General features: G+C 36.3%; 1 long non-coding RNA gene across 1 annotated transcript; it reads left to right on the forward strand.

Annotated features, from left to right (window-relative positions):
* The first annotated feature begins 1,093 nt into the window (after positions 1–1,093).
* Positions 1,094–25,819, forward strand: LOC122120599. Its single transcript, XR_006149753.1, has 3 exons — positions 1,094–1,109; positions 3,111–3,117; positions 25,746–25,819. It is a non-coding gene; the product is annotated as an uncharacterized LOC122120599 (long non-coding RNA).
* Positions 25,820–26,400: the final 581 nt, after the last annotated feature.

Raw genomic sequence — 26,400 nt, forward strand, 5'->3', positions numbered from 1 at the left:
CTACAGGTGTTTATCCAATTTTGCCAGCACCATTTACTGAAGAGGCTGTCTTTCTTCCATTCTATTTTTATTGAAGATTAGGTGGCTATAGGTATGTGGGTTCACTTCTGTGTCTTCAGTTCTATTCCATTGGTCCTCAGTTCTGTTCTTGTGCCAGTACCAAGCTGTTTTGATTACCATGGCTTTGTAGTAGTGTTTGCAATTTGGTATTGATATTCCTCCATCACTGTTCTTTCTGCTAAGCATTGTTTTTGCTATTCTGGGTCTTTTATTGTTCCATGTGAATTTTTGGATTGCTTCTTCTATTTCTTTGAATAATGTGGTGACGCTGTTTTCACTGTATTTGATTCTGGTGCCCTGAATCTTCTATATGAATTTTTCTAATTTAGAGAGGTGGAGGGAAATAACAAAATGCTGAAATAAGGTTACAGGATGACCCATTGCAACAATGAGATGTACAAGACACTACATTGAAAACGAACTATACAACTTTGAGTGAAGAAGGGAGGAGTTGGGCAGGTCGGGAGGGAAGGGATGGTAGGGGTAAAACAAAGGAGGTATAGCAATGCTTGATAGGAAATGTACTCATTACCTTACTCATGTAACTGTTACTCCTCTGTACAGTATTTTTACAATAAAAATTTGTTTCCATCCTTTTCCTACAGTTATTCAGATTCTGATCTATACTTGAATTTTTGGAATATACTTCTGGATAAAGGTACTGGAATAATATGAGAAAATTCATGACTTAAATTTCATCATCTGAGGTCACCTATCTGGAAATATCTACTATATCCAGCCCTGAAATCTTTGATCAGCCTGCTTATGCATCCCAATTAATTTAGTTCTCCTTTTCTCTTAGTATTGAAATGATTTTGACCTCAGAATATCCTAGAAACTCTTTATCTTTACTAAATACTACTAAAGCCAGATATTACCAAATCCATAGAGCTACCTTATCAAACCCCAGTCCATGACCCAAGAATAGGGTGCTTTTTTTCACTCCAAGCTCCAGTACTGTTCTTTTCTAGTTCCATTATACACACCTGGTTTAGGCCTATCTTTTAGTTTCTCTAGAACTGATACAACTAGTATTTTTTTTGGGGGGGGTCCGGTAGTGGGGCCTGATCTCTGGGCCCGGGCGCTGTCCCTCAGCTCTTCAGCTGAAGGCTAGCGCTCTACCACTTGAGCCACAGCACCACTTCCGGCTTTTTTCTTTTTGCTTATGTGGTGCTGAGGAATCCAACCCAGGGCCTCGAGCATGCAAGGCAAGTGCTCTACCACTGAGCCACCTTCCCAGCCCCACAACTAGTATTTTGAGGTGCCATTGAACAGGTACACTAGGTGCATAGACCTGTATTTTATAAAAACACATCTCCCATTTTATAAGAATCTAAAATTTCTCTATGAGTGCCCCAGACTTGGGTAACTTAAACTTTATACATTATACATTATCATCACTGAGGACCTGATGTGCCTCCAGACACAAATGATTTGTAGACTATTTGCCTCAAATTGTAATTCAGAGGACCATAGAAGAAGTACTGAGTAAATCTTTAGTTTTGGTGAATGCCATGTTCTTGCTCATTCTCTGAAATATGTTGCACCTTGAGAGAAACAAGCTAAAAAGGGAGAAAAATATTATTTGCATCTTCCTTGATGTACCCTCCAAGCATTGGTGATCACCATCACTGAAATCTCTCTCTCTCTCTCTCTCTCTCTCTCTCTCTCTCTCTCTCTCTCTGTGTGTGTGTGTGTGTGTGTGTGTGTGTCCATACTTGGATTTGAACTCAGGGCCTTCCATTCTTTTTTATAAGTTTTTGCTTAAGGCTAGCACTCTACCACCTGACCTACCCTTCAGTCCTGATTTTTTTACTGGTTAATTGGGGTTAAGAATCTCTCAGGCTTTTCCTGTTTGGGCTGGCTTTGAACCTCAATCCTCAGATCTCAGCCTCCTATGTAGCTAATATTGTAGGCAAGAGTCACTGGTGACTGGCCATTCTTGAAATCTTTACTTCAACCAATAGATTAGCTCACTGTTGCATATAAGTATGTCTGCTTGTTGAGACTTGGTACTATGGGCTTTTTCTACACATACCTTTGATTCATTGCTGTTACTGTAGAGTGCTTGATTTCTTTTTACAGTTTTATGTTGAATATGTTTTGTTTTTTTGAGAAATTTTCTCTGTCTCATTTGGTGTGGCTATCTCATGATATCATATTCTTCCCCATAAAATGGCAGTGTGACACAGGCTGTTCAATCAGAGCAACATTATCCATGAACATAAGCATTTCTATTCTTCTCTGGTATATTACTCAAAGTAATTGGAAGAAAGGCTTCTTTTTATCTCTAGGATCTAAAATATTCTTTTATTAAACATTTTTATTTTGAGATTCATAGATTCACATGCAGCTGTAAGAAATACACAGAGAAATAATTATGGATTTTTTATTCAGTCTCCCTGAAAGGGAAAACTTTGTATTGTTCTAACCAGGAACAAGACATTGATGCATTGGATAATACAGAATAATCCCAATAAACATTGATGCAATGGAGACACAGAGTAATCCAAAAACGTCAAACATCCTTCCTAATTATTTTTAAGCTTTACCCAATGAAAACCTCCACCAATCTCAAATCTACAATTTTAACCCTAGAATAGTTTCTCCATTTCAAAGTTTATTTCTTTATTTCCAGAATATCATATAAATGGAATGAATGATTATATATAGTATGTCATCTTTTCAGAGTGGCTTTTTCAGTCAGCATAATTTTCTTTTAATTCATTCAAGTTATTTTATGTATTGACAACTCATTCTTTTCTTTTATTTTCTAGTAGTGCTCTAAAGTCTGAGTGTGCTGTCTCAGTCTGCTTAACAATATGATTATTAAAGTACACCTGAGGGATTTTGTAGTATTTTTCTATTATGAGTAAAATTGTTGTGAAAATTCACATACAAGATTCTGTGTATATGTAAATTTTAGTTTGTCTGGATTAAATGCTAAGTAAGATATTAACTGCTATTAAATGCTAAGTAAGATTATTAAGGATACACTAGACTTTTCTTATGGATATCTATCTGTACCAGTACTGTATCTCTAATATGAGAGGTGTAGTTACTACACATTATTACCAACATTAAGGTTGTCATTAAAAAAAAAATTAGCCATCTTAGCAGCTCAGCAGTGATATCTCTTTGTGAATTTAATTGCACTTCTCTAACAGATATTTATGTGCTTATTTGCCATTTTCAGTGAAGAACTATTTCATGAAATATCTTTTTATGTATTTTTTCATTGGATTGTTTGTTCTTTATATTTGAATTTTAATGCACTTTGCATATTCCAGGTACAAGTCTTTCGTGAGATATGAAGTATGCAAGTATTTCCCCCCAGTGTACTCACTATCTTTACACAGGATCTTTAAAGACTATTTTATTGTTGTGGCTATTTTTATTTAATGTTGGTCTAGTTTGTCAAATTTTTCTTTGATGGGTCAGACTTTTGGTGTCAAGTCTACAGTGTTACTGTGAAGATTCACATCCCATAGGATTTTTTTCCCATGAAAATTTTTATACTTACACATTTAGAGTTTTATGCTTCATATATGCATATATACATTTACTTAATAATTTTTGGTATATTGAGCCTCTTCATGTTTGGTTTATACCCACGTGTAAAGCTAAAAGCGATTATAAATGCCATCATTCTATTAATTTTGGCTTCCAAAATGAATTTTTCCAGTAAATAGAAATATGATTGATTTTTGTATCTTAAGGTTTTATTGAACTTATGTAATGATTCTAGAAGGGAATTTTGTATAGACCTTCATTCCATCATGTCATTTGAAAATGAGAACAGATTTGTTCTTTCCTTTTTAATCTCTGTGTCCTTTAATTACATTTTTCTTTGCCTTAATAGGGGCAGAATTTCGACAAGAAATATACTCATTGCCTTACTGTAACCCCTCTGTACAGCATCTTTACAATAAAGTAAATTTTTAAAAAAGAGATTGAAATATTTGCCTTGTCTTTGAGTGAGGATGATTCAGTATTTTAAGTTTATATATAAAGCTCACAACAATTTTTGATGCTTTTTAAAAATTTTACTTTTTTTTACATTTACATGAATATGGTACATTTCTCGTTGGTCATTATTTCCCATTCCATTGTTGTTCTCCCATTATCCCTTACTTACCCCCAACTCTTCCCCCCCCATGAAGTTGTAATGTTCATTTTTGACCTAGTGTCTCATGAGTATCATTGTTGTAATGGGTCATTTTTTAAATTTCTTTCAGCATTTTGTTATTTCCCTTCCTTTCTCCCAATCAGGTAAATATACAAGATGGAAGGTACTAGACTCAAAGACAGAGATTGCCGGGGATAAACCAGTGGAAAAAGAAAAATGAAATAAAATAAGAAGAAAGACTAGATACAGTACATTGGTGACATCAAGGTTGACAACTGAAAAAAAAAAAAGACCTGTTGTTTCAATGTCTTGGAGTTCATTTTAGTTAGCATCATTTTGTGTGGTCATATGTACATAGCTCTTGAGCTATTATGATTCTCTGTCAGGACTAACCTAGGTATATACTAATTATTACAAAGGAGGGAAACTATACAGCCTTTATTTCTTTGGGTCTGGCTTACTTCACTTAATATGATTTTTCCCATGCCTTTCTATTTCCTTATGAGTGGGGCGATATCATTCTTTCTGATAGAAGCATAAAATCCCATTGTCTAAATATACCACATTTTCTTGATCCATTCATCTATTGAGGAGCATCTGGGTTGATGCTTTTAAAAAGCTTTCTGGGATAGTGTTATTTTGTAGCACAGGCTTGAATTAAATTTGGGTCCTCCTGCCTCATCATCCTGAGTACTGAAATTACAGATGCATGACATGCACCCAGCACTATTATGATTCTTTCAATGGTTGCAGAATTTATCTTTAGTTATGAACCATGTTTCATTAATAATATTTGGTGATTTGCAGCTTTTTGTTTGTTCTTGTCACTTTTGCTAGATATATTAGTTTCCTACTTTTATATTAATTTCATAATTTTAAAAGAAACTTTCATTATTTTTGCATGTTTTTTCTTTTCAATTTTATTAATTCATTAAGTAATTTATATTCTTATCTACAATGTTTTCTTTTTGTGATCATTTTTGGACTTTTTTATCTTCTGTATTTTCTTATATTAAAATTTAAGTTATTGATCTGAGATCTTACCTCTTTTTAAATGTAGAATTTTTGCTCTAATTTTTCTTTCAGCTTTCTACTTCAAGTCTTGATATATTATATTTTCTTTTTAATTCAGTCTAGGAATTTTTCCAATTTCCTTTAAGACCCAATCTTTGACCTATGGATTATTTAGAAATGTGCTGGCTACTATACAAATGTTGTTGTCTTTCTCTTATTGATTGCAAGATTTTTCCATTACATTAGAAAATACTCTTTAAAATTTTAATTTTTAAAAATAGGTTCATGCTTGTTTTATGGACCTGTATATCTGCTATCTTTGTGAGTGTTTTGCAGATAGCTGAAGAAAAAGTGTACTCTGTTATTGTTTAGTGGAGTGTTTTATAATTGTCCATTGGATAATTCTACCAGGACCAATGACTTTTATGAAATTATGGAGGTGCTGATGACCAACTTTACCACTATGTGAAGACTGACTGAAAAGAAAGCCAACACAAATGAAACAAAACCTAAAAACAGAAACGGATAGTTTACAAACCATAATCCTGATGACATTTGAGCCTCATGAATCCAAACCTGTTGGACTTTTGAGTTATAGAAGTCAATCCTCACTTCTCAATTCTGTTACTTCCTTGGTAATATGAAAGTTACTGCCATTTAAACCAAAAGAGTACTAGTTACTAAATGTCTTACAAACCAGAACTCTTTTTATTTCCTAGCTTTTATGGCTATAATTTCAATAACAAGGAAGAAAAGGGAAGGAAGAATATACAATCAGCACAAACAGGGTTCATATTACCTCGTAATGATAACTAGAAATCTCTGAACCCAGGAGGGGTTATAGAAAAATCTCCCCAAACAGATAAAACCATTTTTTAAAAAACAACAAATTTTTGGGAATCTGGGAGGAATATCTCACAAAATAGCTTCAATAATGACAAAATACTTTTTAGTTTTCTTATCTGCATAATAGAATTAATATATACTTTTAAGAGCATTGTAGTGACCGGATAGGAACATAGATGAAAGCATCAGATTTATTGTCTAGCTCATTAAGCTTAGAGAGGATTTGTTTCTGAAGTACACAGCAAAACTGTTTCTTCTCCCCTTGTGAATGGTGGTCTGGATGTGATTGATGATGCTGTCAGACACACTCAGACTTGACATAGGTTTTGTTGTTCTCAAGACACCTTGAGAAGTGTCAATTACTACTGATATTGAACTACCAGGGTACCTAGCAGTAGATCAAATTAGGGGATTGTTCCTGAACCCAGAGTCCCCATTGGCATGGATGGTACCAGTACAGAAAATCAGAATATGAAGAAGTCAAATATTTGTTTCAACTCTTCCTTCCTTCCTTCCTTCTTTCATGCCTTCCTTCCTTCCTCCCTTCCTTCTTTTGTTCTTTTGTTCTTTCTTTTTGCTGGTCCTTGGGCTTGAACTCGGGGACTAGACTCTCCCCCTGAGCCTCTCTTTGCTCAAGGCTAGGGTTTTACCACCTGAGCCACAGCAACACTTCTGGCTTTTTCTTTTTTACTCAGAAAAAGAGTCTCATAGATTTTCCTGTTCGTGCTAGCTTCAAACCTCAATACTCAAATCTCAGCCTCCTGAGTAGCTAAGATTACAGGTGTGAGCCATCAGCACTTGGCTTTTTCAACTGTTAAGACAATGATTAAAGGCAAGATTCAGGGAACAGTTGTGAAATGCAATACTACAGTTGTTCAAGAGGCCAGTGCTTACTCTGTACAATTAACTTTCAGTCATTCTAGCTATCCCTCGTCATAATCTTGGTTTCTCTACTTCTCCAGTAGAATTTTAAGCTATGAATCATTGACAGAACTATATATGAGTCATCTTTTTATTTTTTGTGAACATACTGTACAGAGGGGTTACAATTACATGGGCAAGATAAGGAGTACATTTCTTATCAAGCATTGCAGCCTCCTCCTTTGTTTACCCTTCACATCCCTTCCCAGCCTCCCCCCCCTGCCCCCCCCCCAATTCTCCCCCTCCTTCCCCCGCACCAAAATTGTAAAGTTTGTTTTCGACATGACAACTTGTACTTCTCATTGTTGCAACGGGACCACCTGTATCCTTAAACGACTTGTTTCTTAAAGAAAATCTGTGACTGTTTGAGATTCATTTTAATTCATAAATTTAGTAGCAACAGTAATAACATTTAAGGTTTCAGTTTAATTTCTACCGCTAACTCCATATGTGACTCCAGACCAGACATGACCTTTCTATGTTTCAGTGGTCTGACTTAAATAGAGGTGTTAGAATTTCTATTTATTTATTTACTAATTTATACTGCTAAAGTTTCATTTTTGGACTTCATAATTACTAGGAAGTTGCCCTAAGACTTAAGTCATGTCCCAACACTTTTTCCATTAGTTGTTTTCCCATGATAGTCTCACATTGCATGCCTGAGCTAGCCTAGTATGGATCTTAATCCCCCTATTTACAGTAAGTGGGATGACAGGTGCTTGCCACCATGGCCAGATTTACTGATTGACATTACATCTTGCTAATGTTTTGCCTGGGCTGGCCTCAAATCCTAGGCTCTTCGATTTATTCCTGAGTAGCTGGAATTATAGACATGAGCCACTTTGTTTTACTTACTTTTGATCATCTGTGATTCTGATTGACTATATGAGTAAATATATTCATGAGCCAGTTGAATTAGTTTTCTGGGTATTTTTTAAGAAAGAATACTGAAAATGTATATAACATTACTTTGAAAAATTCACACCTGAAATATAACAATAAATTTCCAGAGTCTCTTAAGAAAATTAGAGAAAGGGGTTATGAAACTTTATTCAGTAATAAAAGCACATAAAGTAGAAATTCATGATAACTAATATGACTAATCATTAAAGACACTTTTTGGAGATCATTTACATTGTAGAGGTTACCAAAGTATGTAAGTGATGTGTAAAAGAAAGAGGGTATCTGGCTTATCCTGAAGGTTGCCAAGAATGACCACTGGTCTGTAAGATAAAACAAATTGAAGTTAAATCACTATTGCAACAATGAGATGTACAAGTGGTTATGTCGAAAACGAACTTTACAACTTTGGTGGGGGGGGAGGAGAATTGGGTGGGGGGCAGGGGGAGGATGGGAAGGGATGGGAAGGGGAAACAAAGGAGGAGGCTGCAATGCTTGATAAGAAATGTACTCATTATCTTGCCCATGTAATTGTAACCCCTCTGTATAGTATTTTCACAATTAAAAAAATACAGTTTTTAATTTGTGAGGAAAATATCTTAGCCTCTCTAGGTTGTTCAATCTGCATGGAAAAAAAGCTGGAAGACAATTTTTGAAGCCCTTCTTTTTATGTCTTCATATTTGGACATGGAGGCATGACTCAGCAATAGAGTGCTTTCCTAGCAAGCACAATCCAAACCCCACCACACACACACACACACACACACACACACACACACACACACACGAAAGAAAGAGAAATTCTAGACAGTGTCCTTCTGGTAGATATGACAAGTCTCTTTAACTCAATGTAAGAAAAGAAAAAAAGATGAAAGGCGAACTCAATAGTCCAACAAGTTTTATTCATACTGAAAACCAGGGAAGGGCAAGCAAGTCTCCTTCAGCCCAGTTGAAGGGAAATGGTACACCCTGACCCCTCTTACAACTAGGGTCCCTTTATATATTAGGCAGAAAAAGTAAAGTCAGACAGGGAAGATGGAAGCAGTGAAAGATGGAGGTCTGGTGGGAAAGCAATCTTTTTTTTTTTTTTTTTGGGTCCGGTCGTGGGGCCTGAACTCTGGGCCTGGGCACTGTCCCTCAGCTCTTCAGCTCAAGGCTAGAGCTCTACCACTTGAGCCACAGCGCCACTTCTAGCTTTTTTCTTTTTGCTTATGTGGTGCTGAGGAATTGAACCCAGGGCCTCTGGCATGCAAGGCAAGCACTCTACCACTGAGCCACCTTCCCAGCCATGGGAAAGCAATCTTATCTTCAGTAAAGGGTTTCGAGGTTTCAAGCACAGTGTCTGTGTCTCAGACTATCTTCTCCATACCTTTGCAGAATGTGTTAGCTCACAAGAAAGGGGAGGAGAGATGATTCAGCCAGACAGTTCTAAGATATGACTATGGGGGTAAGGGGAAGTGAGTGCATTCAGTTTAAGTTATTTTTTCATCAGTCAGCACACTTATTAACAAGAGTCAGTCTTCACTGATCGGACATTGTGGACACAAGTTAATTTCTTTCATGCTGTATAAGAGGCTATTGACCACTCCATGACTCTAAACAAACTCTTTCTTTCTGGGGACAACATGGCCAGAGTTTCAAGTGGAACATATGAATACTTAGAGTTATGGTAAGAACTTTGCAATTTCCAAGCTTAATAGCTTTGAAAAAAGAGATTTCATTTATAAATTAGAATAGTAATTATATTTACTATACAGGCTGGTTATGAAGATTAGATGAAGTGCTTTGAAAAAGACTACCAGGTTCAGTGCCTGGTACATAAAAAATAAACAATTAAATTAGTCTCCTACTGCCTTCTGCCCTCCATGCTGTTGAATAAATTGAAATTTTCTACCTTCCTACTTTGCTTTTTAAGTTATATCTACTCTTGCCAGACACAATAAAGTAGTCATTTCACATATAGTAAATGACAAGCCAGTGCTTTCCCACGTGTACATTTTATTACTAAAAAAGAAGTTATTATCAAGAAATCATTTGATAGCTATTGAATTGGCTATACTCATTTAACACCAGTTTCAAGCTTGTCCCATATTTCCCATTCAAGAAGTTTATAGTATACCTTCATGGCTAACGCTTCCCTGAGGAGCCCACAGATATCTCAGTTCCAAGGAGGCCTGCAGACAATTTCTTTGCAGAGCAACGACTTGTCCTTTTTATGATTTCCTTTGTAAGAAATCCACCCAACATTGGTTATAAACTATATTCTCAATGACACAAATCTAAAAATTCGAGGCGTATAAACAGGAAAATAATTGTCATCTCTATCTCCACCCCTCAAAAATAAGTACCAGTAAAATGTTGGTATATTTCTTGATGAATTAATATGTATTCTGCATGGCTATGCTCATCTTCTCTATTTAATTTGCACCTTGCTCTCTATATAACTATAATGCCATGGCAGACTGATTCTTAATCACTTTGCTTCTCAAAAAAAGGTGAAAAAGACCTTGCCCTCACCTTGTCCTCAGCTTCTGCGGGCTTCTTACATTCCATTTTCATCTCTTGGTACTCCCTCTTTTCATGCTGGCCAAACAGAAAGCTGGTCTTTCAGTGTCTTTCTGTTTGGAACATGGAGCCCTCTCATAAAAATTGTAGGCTGATGTATCTTTCTAAATGTGAGCATTGATCCGCTGTCATCACTATTCAGCTGGTATTATATGTAGGAGAGCTGTCTGCTCAACTCCGAAACACCCTAAAGAAAACAAATATAAAGAAATAGAAAACTACTGAATAATGCAGGGTAAAGTGTTGGTGGTAGGGAGAAACACTTGGAAATTACAAATAAATATTCTGGCAACATTTCAAAATTTTCATTTCAGGATAATGTGATAATTATATTGATAGGTGCAGGGAATGTATTCTTCATTGGTATTCTTTAGGCCCTCAGGAACTGTAACTGTGCAGCTGATGCATGTAATCTTAATAAATCACAAGGGATTCTAGTGGAACAATTTGAATGACTGCTATTACTGCCTACTGAATATTCCTATTATTAACCTCTGCTCACAGCATCCCTAGTTTCATAGAGCCAAATGGAACCACTGTTGTTTGGGAAAGGAGTTCAAGGCAGGGAACCTAGCTTCGTACCCATTTAGGCTGAGAAAAGTAAATAATTCCCCAGATATTGCAAGGAGGGAACATAAGGCTCTCATCAGCCCAGTAGGACAACTGAGAAGGCCTGAAAGGTGGGGGCAAGCCCAAAAGCTTGCTAGCAAAAGAGAACAGATGAGTAAAAACAAGCAAAGTGTTCGGATATCAAAAACTGAAAGAACAGAGAGTCTATGCAAGGAAGTTAGGAGAGAAGATAAAAGATGAGAAAGACTACAAGAAAATAGAAGCAGAGGAAGGAAAGCAATGAAAGAGGACAAAAGAGGAAGAAAGGTGAGCATAAAAGATTTACAGTCACAGACAAGGCAAAGGAGAAGAAAGAGGAAGAACAAAATGAGTGAATTAGGATAACGAAGTAAAGATGTAGAGACAAGAGTCACACAAAGCAAGCAAGGAAGCTTGCAATAGAGAAACAGAGGGGGAGTGAGAGAGAAGAAGGGGGAGGAGAAAGGGGAGAAAGAGAAATATATTACATGGCTTAGTCTCCCACCTACCCATTCAGGCTTTCATAATCTGCTGGAAGGAATGAATTTAACATAAAGCATGCTAACTTCTAACATCTTTGACCATTTTGTTTTTGAGTTACAAATTGTTCCATTAATTGTTCCATATTTTTTCTAAAAAAGCTTTTAAGCCTATAAACATAAGTCATAATGTGGTTCTTCATTAGCCAATGAATGTGTTCCAATTTTTGACTTACAATTAAATTAAATATCTAGTGGGCACAAACTTCAGGTGACCTTTCCGTGGCTTTGTAAGCTTTGGTCTCCAGTCCTGAAAAATAACCATCTCCTTCCAAAGTGAAATCAAACAGGAATCTATTGCAACCACAAAAATGCCTTAACATTTACTGGGTTTTGTGGACAAAAGTATAAAATGGCCCTAAATCATTATACTTTGGCTTATATTGCATGTCCCCTGTATTTTCTTCTCTTGAATGTGGATAAGACACATGAACATGACAGCTGTCCTTGATATTATTAAGTTACATTACATAACAAAGGTGAAGGAATTTTTCAGCTGCAATTAAAATTCCAAATTAGCTTAACTTGGAGTTAATTAAAATGAAGATTATTTTGACTGGATCTGACCTAATCAAGTGAGAATCCTTTCAAATAAAACATAGGTCTTTTAGTGGTCAAAGATTCTTGTCGATCTTGGAAAAATAAATTTTCCAAGATTTCTTCAGCTCTTAGGAAGAAAAGGACACTGAGCATATGAGACTGCAGCACTAACAATTGTTTTGTAAGACCTTGAGCAGAGAACACAGCTAAAACCTTGCCTGGAATCTTGGCTCATGAAATTGTGATGTAACATATTTGACGTGGTTTCAAGCCACTAAGTTTGTGTTAATTTGTTACATAGCAGTATATCTTTATTGTACTGAGTGTTTAGCATATGCTTCTCTGTATGCTGAACACTTTACATATATTAACTCAATAAATTTTCATAAAATTGCTATGAGGAAAGTAAGTATTGTTTTCTTCCTTCTGCAACTGAGAAACTAAGACTTAGAGTTTAAAGTAATTTACCAAAGATCAAGCATCTAATGAGCAAGTAATCAGGAATTTGAACCCAGAAATCTGGCTAGAGAGCCTAAATTCTTAACTTGTAATTACAGTTATAATTAACATCTATTTCATAGATGACTCAGAAGTCAGTTTGGGTCTGAGGAAAAGAAAAGTGTAGAAATGTATATTTAATGTTCTATGCTCAGCATTGTATGAATGTTCCCATTTAGTTTTTTATAGTGGCCTAGATAGTAAAATCTAAAATGAATATCTTCATCCTAAGACACAGAATATAGGGATTTTAACTTATTTATAATAAAGAACTTCATATATGTAATTAAAGATTTTGATGGATCCTAAATCCAATATAAAACAATAAATTATGTTCTTTTGAGCTAAGAAATTTGTGATAACTTGGTATAAAAAGCCTTAGGAAATTAACATACCCATATAAGTTCATGTGAGATAGATGGGATGTAGTATTGCCTTTTTTGGTGCCTGTCTTGGGGCTTGAACTCAGGGTTTGGGTGCTGTCCCTAACCTTTATGCATTCAAGGCTAATGCTCTACCACTTGAGCCTATACTTCTACTTGCAGCTTTCTAGTGCTTAGTTGGAGATAAGATTCTCACAGAGTTTTCTTCCCAGTCTGTCTTTGTGCTGCAATCCTCAGATCTCAACCTTCTGAGTAGCCAGGATTACAAGTGTGAGCTACTGGTGCCAGACTAGTATTGTTGCTTTGAAAATGAAATAACGGCGACCTATAGAAACATGTAAGGTAGCTAATCTTAAGATCAACTTGATAAGGTGCATCATACAAATAGATTTACTAGTGTTGTTTTCCTGTAACTTGTCTGGCTGTGATTGGTGGGTTTTGACACAGTATATATCAGAGTCTATAAGACTTCCTTTCTTGGTAAGTCTCACACCAGTAGAGTCCCTCTGGTAGATCAGACAAGTGTGTTGTAGACAGTGGAGAAAACATGGTGCACCTTTCATGGTTAATCCTTCAGTTTTGAAAATAGCTTATTATCTGCAAGAGTATGGGGCCCATTTATACTGAGGTCTCTCATATGTATGATGTACACAACCGTTGTGTTATTACTCTACCATTGCTGTAGATCAAATGTACAGAGGCAGAACTTCACACCTCTAACTCCTGTTGGGAGTACTTGGCATGGATTGTTGGCAACAGATTTTAGCTCTTCTGTTATTTAACTTGAAGCATCTCACAGCATTTGAGTGGGACTGTTATGGCTGGAGTAAGGTGCAATTTCTTGGAACTGGGCTGTGGATGTAGTTCAGTGGCAAAGTATTCAAAGTACCCAGATTGATCTCCTACTCTACTCAGAAAAAAAAGAAAGAAAATTATAATGAAGTGACTCAGAGGTAGGGAGCCTGCCTAGATAGCAAAGCATGAGGCCCTGAATTCAAACCTGAGTACAGAAAAAAACACACATATAATTTGCAGTAGTAATCAATTCAAAAACAATACAACTAACAATAGAATAAAAAAGGCAAAATATTTTAGAATAAACTGAGAATTTAAAAATTAACAAAAGTGCCAGGCACCAGTGGCTCATGCCTGTAATCCTAGCTATTCAGGAGGCTGAGATCTGAGGTTGGCAGTTCAAAGCCAGGTCAGGCAGGAAAGTCTGTGAGAGTCTTACCTCCGATTAACCACCAGAAAACTGGAAATGGCACTGTTGCTCAAGTGGTAGAGCACTCAACTTGAGCTGAAGAGCTCAGGGACAGTATCCAGGCCCAGAGTTCAAGCCCCATGACCAACAACAACAACAAAAAATTAACAAAAGTAAAATTAAGTTTTGAAGGGAAAAATGAGACAGGAGAGACAAAAATAGAAACTGGCTAAACTTCTATTACAGGTCTGTACATATGTATACACATATACATATATATACATATATATGAATATATACAATAGATATCTTTAGGTCTAAATTCTGCATGATAGAAATATGTGACCTGTATCTCTCTATTCTTTTTTTTTAAAATTTACCTCTGTCCTTCTAAACATGGCTTACTTTGCTTAACATGATAATTCCCACCGCTCATTATGGCATTTTCTGCAAATTCTATAATGTCATTCTTCTTTATAACTACTATTCAATTGTATATGTATATATATATATATGTACAATAAATGTATTGAATTTGTAAATTATATATCTATATTTAATAGTATTTTATATAATAGGATATATATATATATATTATAAATATATACAGACATATATTACCTTTTCTTTAGTCATTTATCAATTGAAGTACAACTAGGCTGATTCCATGGCGTGGCTATTTTGAACAATGCTGCAATAAATATGGTGTGTAAATGTATTTATTGTATCCTGAATTACGTTCATTCTGATACATATCCAAGAGTGATACAGCAGAATCATATGGTAATTCCATATTTAGTTTTTTGAGAAACCTCCATATTTATTTTCCATAGTGGTTACATATCTAGTTTACGTTCCCTCTATGGGTATAAATGTTCTCCCTGCCCCCACACCCTCACCAGCATTTCTTTTGTTTCCTGATGATATTATGATAGCTATTCTAACCAGAGTGAGATGAAATTTAAAGGTCTTTTTTATTTGCATTTCCTTTATGTTAAGATTTCTTCTTGTGTTTTTGGCCATTTGTTTCTGTACCCTCCCTCCCTTCCTCCATCCGTCCCTCCCTCCCCACCTCCCCACCTCCCCACCTCCCTCTCTTCTTTCTTCCTCCATCCCTCCCTCTTCCTATTTCCTTCCTTCCTTCCTTCCTTCTTCTCTTCCTTCCTTCCTTCCTTCCTTCCTTCCTTCCTTCCTTCCTTCCTTCCTTCCTTCCTTCCTTCCTTCCTTCATCACTTGAGCCACAACTCCACTTTTGGCTTTTTTGGTGGTTAATTAGAGATAAAAGTCTCGTAGGCCTTGCACCAGTGGCTAGCGCATGTAAATCCTGGCTATTCAGGAGGCTGAGATCTGAGGGTAATGGTTCAAAGCCAGCCCAGGCAGGAAAGGCCGTGAGAGACTCTTATCTCCAATAAACCACTAGAAAACTGGAAGTGCCACTGTGGTTGAAGTGGTAGAGTGTTTACCTTGAGCTGAAGAGTACAGGGAGAGCACCCAAGCCCAGAGTTCAAGCCCCACGACCGACAAAAATAAAAGTCTCATAGAACTTTCTGCCCAGGCTGACTTTGAACTATGACCCTCAGATCTCAGCCTCCTGAGTAGTTGGGATTACCAGTCTTAGCTACTGGCAACCGGCTTCAGATTTCTTTCTATGTGCACTCATAGAAGTCTCTAATTTAATTTTGTATTTTTTCTAAACAGATTTATAAGATCTAAGAATTTTTGGTGGATTTTTAAGGGTCTTTTAGGCATAGGCTGGCATCATGTGCAAAAAAGGATAATTGGACTTCCTGTTTGAATCCCTTTTATTTCTTTCTTTAGTTGTATGACACTGGCTAAGAATTCTAGTGCTATATTAAGTAAGAGAAGAGTTGAAACCCTTGTCTCATTCTTAAGTTGGAGAGATAATTTCAGTTTTTCTCATTTAATATTAGGTTGACCTTATGTTGAAATATATGTCTTCTATTTCTAGCTTCTGTTGTGAAAGTATGTTGTATTTTTTATGATTCTATTCACATGTTGTAATACACTTATTGGTTGCAATGTCCCTCTTGCCCTGGAATAAGCCAGCATAATCGTAGTGTTTAATGCAAACATGAGCATCCATGCTGGGTTGGCTTTACTGCTTATTTTTGGAGATGAGCTCTCATGGACTTTTTCTGGCCAGCCTAGACTTGAACCATAATCCTCTGGATCTAGATTTCCAGAGTGACTAGAAAATCCAGTGAGTCACTGCTGCCCTGGTGTATTGTAGCTTCTGCACATTCTTTCATTGCTTTTATGGAGGGAACCATGTTTGCTGATTTTAATCTGCTATTCTGAAAATATTTCAAAACAACTTTTTCTGTACTTTTACTGAAAACTAACCTAACCTGCATTATTGTATTTGAGATTTGTTTCTTGTAGCTAGCATACTGTTATATCTTATTATCTTTCAGTAATTTCACAAAGGAGTTTCATACTTTCCATATATGCATATATGCACTTTGATCAAATGCACCCCACTATCATTCTTCCCCTTTTTCCTTTAAAAGCAAGTAAAGCAGCCTTCATTTTTCTATTTTTGCAAATGTGCTTGAAGTATTTCAATCACATCAACACTCATAAACTACTACCTTTGCCCATCCCTCCCTCTGCTATTTTATTTTCTGTGCTATTTTCCTTTAGTATTTGGATCACTTACATTCACAAAAATTGTTTATATATTCTTGAGTGTGTCATGTCTTTTTCTCAGTCTATTGGTTCACTGTTTCTTGGTTCCTTGTTTCTCTTTTCTTGATTTTCTGTGGGAACTTCAATATTTGATAGAATTCTTCTTTACTTATATATAGTTTAATAAAACTTTCTGAATAGTTATCTTCTACTTAAGTGCATCTATCCCCTAATTTTACAGCATAATTTTCATCCATTTCTTTATTATTTTGTTTGTGTATGTGCTGGTCCCAAGGCTTAAAGTCAGGTCCTGAATATTATATGTTAGTTTTTTGCCCAAGACCAGTGCTTTATCAAGTGAGCCACATTTCCACTTCTGGATTTTTGCAAGTTAATTGGATAAGTGTCTCAAGGACTTTTCTGCCCAGGCTGGCTTTTAACTGCAATCCTCAGATCTCAGTCTTTTGAGTATCTACAATTACAGGGATGAGCCAATGGCAGGCAGCTAATTTTCATGCATTTCTTCTGTATGTAATAAATGTATGGTAATTTTTCCTTGAAATTTCATGTATAAATTTTAAAAAGCAGTGAGAATTTGAAAAGCCTGAATTACTTTTGCTCCATGGCTCTTGCTTTTTAAGTTTTGAAACTTTCCATTTTTTTTTGCTTTATGTCCATTTAAATAACTTCCTTTACCATTATTGAACAAATGCTACACTACAGAAGCACAATAACAAAAACAGCTTGGTACTGTCACAAAACAGTACAGCCTGAAGATCAGTGAAACAGATTAGAAATGAAGCCATATATGTACTGTCATTTGATATTTCACAAAGGAGCCAAAAATATATGTTGGAAAAAACAGAGCCTCTTAAATAATTGATGTTGGGAAAAATGGAAATAACTAAGTAGAAAACTAAAATTGGATCCCAGTTTGTCATCACATCAATATCAACTCAACATGGATCAAAAACTTCCACACCAGACCTGAAACTCTGAAACTACTACAAGATGGAGGAGGAGAAACATTAGAATTTATAGACATAGGAGGAAATTTTGGAGCATCTGAGGAACAGCAAATAAGAGAGACACTTAACAAGTAGATTACATCAAACTAAAAATTTCTACATGGCAAAGGACATACTTAACTAAACTAGAAAGACAGGCAGTAGACTAAGAGAAGCTCTTTACCAGCAAGACATCTGAAAAGGGCCTAATGTCCAAAATATACAAGAAGCTCAAGAAATTAACCCCCCCAAATTAATAAGCTAGTCAATAAATGGAAAATGAGCTTAAGAATGACTTCTCTGAAGAAGTAAGAATGACAAGTAAACACATGAGGAATGTTCTAAACCTCTCACCATAAAGAAAATGCAAATTAAAATGACCGAGATTCTATCTCGTTTCACTTAAATTGACTAACATCAAGAATTTGAACACTAACATGGCCACACTTAACCTACCAGCACAACTTTGTGCACTGTAGCATTATTTACCATAAGCAAGATATGGAATCAGCCCAAATGCCCCTCAGGGGATGAATGGATTAAGAAAATGTGATATATATGTGTGTGTGTGTGTGTGTGTGTGTGTGTGTGTGTGTGTGTGTGTGTGTGTGTGTGTGTGTGTGTGTGTATAATATATATATGCACAATGGAATTCTACTCAATTCTACACATTGATCAGAAAGAATGACATAGCCCCATTCATAATGAAATGGAAAGACAAGCAAATTATCTTAAACAAAGTAAGCCAGACACAGGGAAACAGGTTGTATTGTGTCCCTCATCTGTGGCAGCTATGTGCCTAAAAATCTATAGGTAAACACACTAAATTGTAAAAAAATAGTTCATGGGTACATGATAAATCACTCAGGACTCTAGACATTCACACACAGTGAGCTCAAAGGAGGATATTCTTAGGAGAAGAACATAAAGGCACAATTGCTATGTGAATCTGATAATATAAAATAATATTTATCAAAATGAAATCCAGGAAATGGAAATGACTTTTGTTTTTGTTGCTGCTTTTGTTTTCTAATTTTTAAATTTAAATTTTATTGTAAAGATGATTTACAGAGGAGTAACAGTTACATCAGATAATGAGTATGTTTCCTTTTGAACAGTGTTAACCCCTTCCTCATTTTCTCCCACTTTTCCCCTCCTAACTCACCCCACCCAATTGTAAAGTTCATTTCTAAAAGTGTCTACTGAGTATCACTTCTTAATTGGTTCACCTTTTGTCCCACCATTTCTGTGATTCCCTTTCCTCTCCCCAAATCAGATAAACTTATATAGAAGACAAAGGTTACAGAAATAAAAAACAGTGACAAAAGGGAATAAATCAAAAAAAGAAAAAAGAAATAACTGAAAACAATACAATAACTACTCTCTTCTTTCCATTTCTTGGAGTTCATTTCGATAAGCATCATATCTATTGAGCCATTGTGCTCCTCTCATAAGACTATCCTCCTTTGTTCTCAATGTGTGAATGCTTAAAATGCTGATAATTAGTCATTTCCAAGTGTAATTATTTGTCTTTTACTATCCATTGGACTAACTTCTAGCTTTATGGATATATTCTAGTTACTACCAATGAGGGAAATCATGCAGTCTATGTTTCGGGGTCTGGCTTACTTCAATTAATATAACTTTTCGAAGTCTTTCCATTTTCTTACAAAAGGGGCCATGTCATTCTTTCTAATGGAAGCATAGAATTCTAGTGTGTATATATATCACGTTTCCTTGATCCATTTTTCCACTGAGGGGCATCTAAGTTGATTGCATATCTTATGGTAAATAATGCTGCAATGAGCATAGTTGTGCTGGTGGTTTAGTGCAGGCTGGTTTGCGGACATTTGGATAAATGCCCAGGAGTGGGATTGCTGGATCATAGGAAAGCTCTATGTTTAGTCTTCTGAGGAATCTCCATAGTACTTTCCAGAGTCATTGAACAAATTTACATTCCCACCAACAATGTGATAGTATTTCATTTTGGCCATATCCCAACCAATATCTACTATTGTTTATTTTCTTGATAATTGCCATTCTAACTGGGGTGAGGTAGAATCTTAATGTGGTTTTGATTTACATTTCTTTTATGGACAGAGATGTTGAACATATTTTCATGTGTTCATCAGCCATTCTTATTTCTTCTACAGAGGAGTCTCTAAGTCTTTGGCCCAGTTATTAATGGGGTTATTGATTCATTGAGAATTTGTTTTGGGGGATTTAATTTTCGGAGCTCTAAATATATTTTAAATATGAGGCCCTTGTCTGAGGCATAGCTAGTAAAGATCTTTTCCAAATCCATGGGCTTTCTGTTTTTCTTGCTAGCTTTGTCTTTGCCATGCAAAAACATTTCAGTTTGGTTCAACCCCATGTATCCAACCTTTCTTTGATTTATTGTGCTTCTGGATCTTTACTTAGGAAGATTCTACTTGTGTTATGGAACCCTAGTGTTTTCCTTATCCTTTTCTGTAATATTTTCAGGGTGTCTGCTTTTCCCTCAAGGTCTTTGGTCCATTTGGACTTGATTATGGTTCAGAGTGATATATAACTATCTAGCTTCAGTTTTCTACTTGTGTATAGCCAATTCTGCCAGCACCTTTTGTTGAAGAGGATGTTTTTCTTACATGCTGTGTTTTTGGCTCTCTTTACCAAAGATTAGGTGACTATAGATCTAGGAGTTCACTCGATAGAGTCTTCAGCTGTATTCCACTGGTCCTTAGGCCCCTTTCTGTACCAGTGTCAAGCTGGCTTTTTTTTTTTTGTTGTTTTGTTTGTTTTTGTTTTCTTAATAACTACGGCTTTGTAATAGTCCTTCCTGCTAAAGACTGTTTTTGCTATTCGGGGTCTTCTCTTATTCCATGTGAGCTTTTGGATTACTTCTATTTCGTTGAAGAATGTTGTTGGGATTTGGGGTATTGCATTGAATTTTTAGATAGCTTTGGGCAGTATTGCCATTTTCACAATGTTAATCCTTCCAATCCAGGACTATAGGAAATTTTTCTACTTCCTTAAATCTTCTTTAATTTCCTTTTTCAGGTTTTTTAAAGTTTTCATCATAGAAGTCCTTCATACCTTTGGTTAAGTTAATTCTGAGGTACTTTTCTTGAGGCTATTCCAAAAGGAGTTGTGGTCCTGATTTCAGCATTACCCTTCTTGTTGGCAGACAGAAAAGCTACTGATTTTTGTGGGTTAATACCATGCTACTTTGTCAAAGTTTTGGATCAGCTCAAGTAGTTTGGGAGAGTAATCTATGGGGTTCTTTTTTCTTGCCAAAATCACACTTAAGCAAAATGAAACACCAAGAAGAGGATACTTGAAAGGAGTAGGATGGTATCAAAGGGAAAAGAGGTAGACAAAGAAGAGAATAAGGGAAATGTATACAAGACCTCCTTTTGACATTTTCTTCTTAGTATAATATTATAATTGTAAAATTCAAATTTGTTTTATGAAATGTTATTAGTCTATTTTGTGAAAAATGTGAATTAAGGTACTATGAAGGAAGTAAGAATGTACATTCTTCATAAAACACTAAGGAATATCTAACTTCTTAAACTACTTTTTTGTCAGTTGTGGGGCTTGAACTCTGAGCTTGGGTGCTGTCCCTGCACTCTTCAGCTCGAGGCGAGCACTCTACCGCTTCAGCCACAGTGCCACTTCTGATTTTCTAGAAGTTTATTGGAGATAAGAGTGCCACAGCCTTTTCTGCCCAGGCTGGCTTTAAACTGTGATCCTCAGATCTCAGCCTCCTGAGTAGCTAGGGTTACAAGCATGAGCCACCAGCACCCAGTTATAAACTACTTATTTTTGATTACCATCTGTGCATTATTTTTATAATTTTATCAACTCTCAGTAAATAGAATCTACTGCTTTCAACAGTGTAGGTCTTTCTTTCACCCATTTTCCTCTGATTCTGTGACCTCCTCCTAGCTTCCCTCTTATGTGCACATGTATATACCATATGTGGGGTCAAGAACATAGAGTCAACAAAAAATGATATGACAAAATAAGAAGAAGTCCTTTGTTTCTTGAGTCCTGTTTATTTTGTCATATCTTATATTTTGAATTTAACATCTGCATATCAGGGATACCATGCACCATTTGTTTCTCTGATCTTGGCTTATTTTGCTCAAGATGGTTTTCCTAGTTCCACCCATTTCACTGCGAATGCCATTATTTTGTCCTTTCTAGCAGCTATGTAATATTCCATTGTATATAGGTATTACAATTTTTGAATCTATTCATCTCTAGTGGGACAACTGGGTTGTTTCCATATCTTGGCTATTGTGAACAGTGCAGCAATGAGCATGGAGGTGCATGTGTTCTTGTGTCCTGGTTCCTGTTGTTCAGGGTAGATGCCTAGGAGTGGTATGGCTGTGTTGTAGGGAAGGTCTATGTTTAATTTTCTGAGGAATCTCCAGACTGCTTTCCAAAGTGGTTGTACTAAATTTACATTCTCACCAGCAGTGCAGTAGGGTTCTTCTTTCTCCACATCCTATGGGGTTCTTTAAATACAGGATCATGTAATCTACAAAGAGGGAGTTTTACTGCTTCTTTCCCTATTTGGATCCTCTTTATGTTCATCTCTTGCCTTATTCTCTAGCTAGGAGTTCCCATACTATATTGAAGAAGAATGGAGAAAGTGAACACACTTGTTCTTAATTTTAGAGTAAATGATTTTAACTATTCACCATTAAGTATAATGCTGGCTGTAGGTTTCTCATATACAGCCTTTATTATATTGAGGAATTGTATTTGTTTTCTTTTGTTGTTGTCTTTGTTCATTTATCTGTATTTTGAGTGCAAGGGGGCAGGATGGTGGGACAAATGGCGAATAAATGCAGCAGTGATACTCACTGGAAACTATGTCAAAAATGTACTATACAACTTTTGGGTGGGATGTAAGGGAAAAACTGGGAGAGAGTGAAGGAAGGGGTGACATTGTCCAAAAAGAAATGTACTTACATAGCTATAACCACTCTGTGTATCTCCTTTATAATAACAATTAAAAAATTTAAAAAGAATTTGAGCAATAACAAATCCTGGTGGGGATGTGGGGAAAAAAGAACTCTATTGCACTGTTGGTGGGAATGTAAACTAATACAACCACTCTGAAAGGCAATTTGGAAAATTTTCAAAATGAACATAGAACCACCCTACTCTTGGGCATCTATCCAGAACATCACAGGCCAGGATACATTAAGGACATTTGCACATCTATTTTCATTGCTTCACTATTCACAATAACTAAGTTGTGGAAAGAGCCCAGATGTCCTATAATAGATTAAAAATGTGATACATACACACAGTGAAATTTCACTCATCCATTAGAAAGCATAAGAAGATGAAAGTATAATATTAGAAAGCACCATTTGCAGGGAAATGGATAGACCTAGAACAAATCATGTTAAGCGATGTAAGCCAAGGTCAGCGAGAAAAATGACATATATTTTCTCACATATGTGGAGGCTAGATCTAAAATACAACTGGACATAATAACTTATATAGGGCCCTATGCATTTACATGAAAAATAGATTAAAGGAGGATATACTTAGGGAAGCAACCCAAAAGTATACTTCATCTGAACATCTAAAGAACTATTTATCAAAATGAAATTCAGGAAATGGAAAAATTTTTGTTGGTGTTGTTTTTGTTTTAAGTTTTTTGTTGTTGCTGTTGAAGTGGAAGGAGGAGAGGTGAATAAATGCATTTATTATATTCATTATACATTATGTAAAAATGAATGCTATAACTTGAGAGCAAGGATCTAGGGTGAAAATAGGGAAGAATGAAGGAAGGGATGACACTGTCCAAGTGCACTCATTACCTGAATTTATACAAATCCTTAACATTAACAATTAAAAATAGGTCTATTTATATCAGATTGTTTGTCTTCCTTCCTCTGAGAATGTCTATATATAATTTCCAGTCCCTGAAGCATATGTTCACTGAATACAGAATTTGAGGTCAATTGTTCCCCATTGTTAGGAAATGGAAAGGCTTGGAAAAAATTATATTAAGTGAAGTAAGCCAAGCCCAAAGAAACATAGGTCCCATGGTTTCCTTTATTCGCAATATCTAGTATATGTCTGAGTCAAGCAGAAAAGATCAGATAAGGTGATGTTAGGGAAATGAACCCTAAGATATGTATTCAAATGTTTTTTTTCTTTCATGCGATTGTTTCTAACGCATTTATAAGATTATTTCTTTGTTGCTTTGTATGTCCCTCCCCCACAGTATAACCCCTGCTTTCACTGTATTTGATGGTATAATTTGTCGATAGGAAGGGGAAAAACAAGTCGTTTAAATAAGGATACAGGTGGACCCGTTGCAACAATGAGAAGTACAAGTCGTTATGTAGAAAACGAACTTTACAACTTTGGTGGGGAGGGCGGGGAGGTTGGCGGGGGAGGGAGGGAGGATGGGAAGGGATGGGAAGGGGAAACAAAGGGGGAGACTACAATGCTTGATAAGAAATGTACTCATTATCTTGCCCATGTAATTGTAACTCCTCTGTACAGTATTTTCACAATAAAAAATAAATAAAAATTAAAAAAATATTTTAACACCTTCTTGTGGCCTCCATTTTGTTTGAGTTTTTTTTTTATTATTGTGAAAATACTGTACAGTTTTTTATTGTTGTGAAAATACTGTACAGAGGGGTTACAATTACATGGGCAAGATAGTGAGTACATTTCTTATCAAGCATTGTAGCCTCCTCCTTTGTTTCCTCTTCCCATTCCATCCTCCCCCCACCCCCCCACCCAACCCTCCTCCCCCCAACCAAAAGTTCATTTTCGACATAAAGACTTGTACGTCTCATTGTTGCAATGAGTCCACTTGTATCTCTATTTAAACGATTTGTTTTTTCCCTTCCCCTCCACAAATTATAACAACATCAAATACAATGAAAGCAGGGGTTATACCGTGGGGCAGGGACATACAAAGCAACAAAGAAATTCTAACACATTTATAAGATTATTTCTTTGTGGCCTCCATTTTATCAGAAAAGAAATCAACTTTCATTCATATTGATGTTGCTCAATAAGCAATGCATTATTTTTCTCTGGTTGCCCTCAAAGATTTTTTTATAGTTAGTGCTCAGAAGTCTAATTATGTTGTACCCTTATGTGGATTTCTTCAGGGTTCAATTTATATGGATTTCTCTCTGCCTCTTAAGCCTATTGTTTTCAAATTTAAGTATTTTTCATTCAAAAGCTGTCTAGCCTTGAATTATTTCCATTTTCATTCTGAAACTACAAAGTTATGAATGCTATTCTTGTGATTTTTATCCTTTGGTACCTTGAATCTTTGTTCATTTATTCTTTATTTTCTTTGCTGTTTACATTGAATACATTCTATTGTTCTGTCCTCAATTTCATTGAATCATTCCTCTGCCATTTCTTCTTAAAAACGGAACTTTCCAGTGATTTTTTTTCATGGTGGCATATTATTCAACTCAGGAGGCAAAAGTAGGAGGATCATGATCCAGCGCCAGCCTTGGCCCCCCCAACAAAAAAAATCAGGAGAGCCTACTGAAAAACAAACCCAAATCAAAGGGTTTGAGGAATGTCATAAGTGGTAGAATTCTTCTCTAGCAAGAATAAAGATCAAATACTGCCAAAAAATATCCATTACTAAATATAGTAAGGTCTTTATATAATCCATACCTTTTGGTATGGGAACACTGGATTATTTTAAATTAATAATATATTGTGATTATATTTTCTATCATTTGCATTTATTTTGGAGAAAATTTGTACTTTAAGCATTTTTAGGAGTGTTCTTTTTATTTCTCTTTGGTTTCTTAACACAAAAGACATGCATTCTGTAAGTAAAGAATTTTTTTTCCTGTTAACCAATACAGGGACATTTTGTGGGGCAGCAGGTGAGTGTGTGAGTATTTCTATTTTAAGTCACATCTCTGTGGTCAAAAGGCCGGTCTGTAGCTCCAATGTGGGCACCATCTCAGTTGACTCCCCAAAGGAGTCATTGGAGGTGAAACATCCCAGGGCAGTGAACCCCATGGTTTTCTGCTCTGAGTGGGCCTAGATGCTAAGGTCTGCCAATCAGTAGGTCTGTCCCACCTACAGCAGTGTCCTTTCCATGCTATCCTTTGGTGACACCTCTTCTTTTCACCCATCCTAATGAGCCAGATCAGCCATTTTGCCCTCAAACTGGGTAAACTGACTGGTTTGGGCAAGTGTGAAAATATCTGGTGTTTGCTCAAGGGTGCTGGTGGCCCAGATCAAAACCCTGCTCCATCTCACTTGGAAGCACTGATTTCAGATGTGGGGCTTAGTTTCTCACCTAGGAGATGGTGGTGGACTCTGGAAGTCATCTTGAGAACTGGGGTGGGGGTGGGGGTGGCATGGAGAGATGATCAGCCATTCTGAGCCACTGAGGCAAAATTAAGGGCTTAGGCACTGTCCCTGAGTATATTTAAGCTTTTTTTTGGGGGGGGGGTCCGGTCGTGGGGCCTGAACTCTGGGTCTGGGCGCTATCCCTCAGCTCTTCAGCTCAAGGCTAGCACTCTACCACTTGAGCTACAGCGCC

This window comes from Dipodomys spectabilis, unplaced genomic scaffold (assembly GCF_019054845.1).
Source record: "Dipodomys spectabilis isolate Male_0828 unplaced genomic scaffold, ASM1905484v1 ptg000176l, whole genome shotgun sequence".
Taxonomy (NCBI): domain Eukaryota; kingdom Metazoa; phylum Chordata; class Mammalia; order Rodentia; family Heteromyidae; genus Dipodomys; species Dipodomys spectabilis.